Source organism: Acyrthosiphon pisum, chromosome A1, assembly GCF_005508785.2.
Source record: "Acyrthosiphon pisum isolate AL4f chromosome A1, pea_aphid_22Mar2018_4r6ur, whole genome shotgun sequence".
NCBI classification, from domain to species: Eukaryota; Metazoa; Arthropoda; class Insecta; order Hemiptera; family Aphididae; genus Acyrthosiphon; species Acyrthosiphon pisum.
In genome coordinates this window covers 157,228,384-157,230,660 of record NC_042494.1, presented here as the reverse complement: position 1 = coordinate 157,230,660, position 2,277 = coordinate 157,228,384, and the positions used below count along the sequence as shown (strand labels likewise).

Here is a 2,277-nt window from a genome sequence, read left to right as displayed (position 1 = left end):
AACTTAATTATTATTATTTTTTTTTTTATTATTAGGGATTAAGTAGGTCTCTACACCAGTGGCGTACCCAGGGGGGGGCTTAGAGGGCTTCAGCCCCCCCCCCATTGACCGTGTTATGGAATACATTTTATATTATAAAATACAAGTAAAATATAAGTACCAACCATTATATTCCTAAAAACAGTGTTGAATACAACGTTGAACGTATTATCTTAAGTAACAACGACCTATTATAAGCAATAATCGTATAACATATTTTTTATAATAAATCAGTCCCTACTTCCTACTAATTAAATATATCACTAATATATTATGTATGTGTTATAAAAAGTATATAATAATGAAATATTACAATTAACTGCTATAAGACTTTATTGAAAATTGTTTGTTAAGATGATGTTAAATTTTGATTTACTTTGTTTAGCCCCCCCCCATTCGAAAATCCTGGGTACGCCACTGCTCTACACCATTTACGCATTATATTAATTTAATTATATTTTATTTTAAATATAAAAAGCAATAGTCTTACACTCTTACGCATTTAATTTTTAAAGTGCGAACTGTCATCACTAGGTTTGGTTATTTTATAAAATATATTTTTGACAATTTTAATTCACAAGTACTGAAGTATATTATGTACATTTTAAGCAGTTTTTTTTTAAATATTATACGTTTAGTTCAGAAGAAGTTTCAAAACATAACAGTTTAGTCGTTCACAAGTAGACGATGTAAAATTAACTAAATAGGTAATAAATAATAACTAATACATTTTGTTCTTATGAATATCAGAGTGTGTTAATATATTATAACTAATTTAATAACTTAGACTATTTATCGTATAAATATTAAAAATCTAAATAACTTAAATGATTGATTATTAAGATAACATTTTTTTAATCGATAAGACTAAAAGTCATGGCATATAATAGGTACCTAGTTCAATATAATTTACATATATCCTTTTGTCAGACAATGTGTACCAATGTCATATTATTATGTATGTTAGGTCCGGAAAAATCACTGGCTTTAGTGTTAGGTAAAAATCGTAATAATTATTAATGAAATATGAAATCAAGTAAAATCCTAGTAGTACAATTCGGATCTTAAAAGTTAAAACCAAAAATACACAGAAATTCCTAAAAGAAATTCTATAGTCATGTATAGTTAATAAATGTGCTTCTAACATAATATTATATGTTATTATAATTTTTAACGATGGTTTGCTTGCTTATGATTGTAGTTGGCATTATATCATATCAAATCGCAATAATTAATTATTCACATGTGTGCGTAAGGAGACGTGAGTGGAGGTGCGTGTAGGTGTAAAGGTGTTGATAGGTGTAAATATGATGTACCTACCTACGTTTACGAGGTATTCACTATTCTAAACATAAATTACCCGGTAACTATTCATTGTTGAGAACGATTGTCTCTGAAATACAATGTTGATCAAACAAAACCAAAATTAAAACGATTAAATCAAAACCCTGCACGTAAAACCAGAACATTTATTGATACCTACCCATGTTATATTATAATAATAATTTATATTATTTTTGTAGTTGGACCCACAAAAATCGTTTCAGGCCCAGCTGCAGGTTGAATATAATAATATTATGTAATATTATATTACTACGGTATTGGTGTGTTGTACAACTCTCACGCCTATTATTTTAATACCGTAGTCTTGTATGATATAATTATGGTTTATACCCGGGCAGTAGTCACAGGTACCCGAACGATATTTAAACGGCTGCTGAACACCATCGTCACGCGGGTATAAATTACGCGTCGTCTCTTCCCGCAAAACGTCACCGGCCGAAATCGTGCCGCACTGCGGACAAGAACGACACTTGTCGTCGTTTGTTATCGTTAGTTTGTTAAACGCGAAATTGCCTACAAGTCACAACACGCAGCTGGCAGACAAAACAGCAAAAATCGAATAATTGCGTTTGAAACGATATAATTTTAACGCTCCGCTCGCGACAAAATTTACAAACCACAATATTATATCCATTTGAGACGAGAATAATTATAGGAGGAATCTATTTCAATTATAATATTATTATGTATCGATACAAATATCACGATCTTATTGTTCAAAATAATTATAGGGTTGGGATTTTGATGCACTTTGCAATTTTTTCCAAAGCTTACTACGCTCGCGTATTGTCACAACTATGTCATATCTACTTTTTGAATGAGAACAATTAAATTTAGCAAATTTTTAATTTGTCCAGTTTAGGTTATTTTCTTAATTTTTTAGTGCATTTTAAA

The 2,277-nt window shown here is 29.8% G+C and overlaps 1 long non-coding RNA gene across 2 annotated transcripts in view; it reads left to right on the top strand.

Moving 5' to 3' along the window:
- LOC115033895 overlaps nt 1-2,277 on the top strand; it is a 43,948-nt gene that overhangs the window by 41,376 nt on the left and 295 nt on the right. The gene's annotated exons all lie outside the window — the stretch shown is intronic.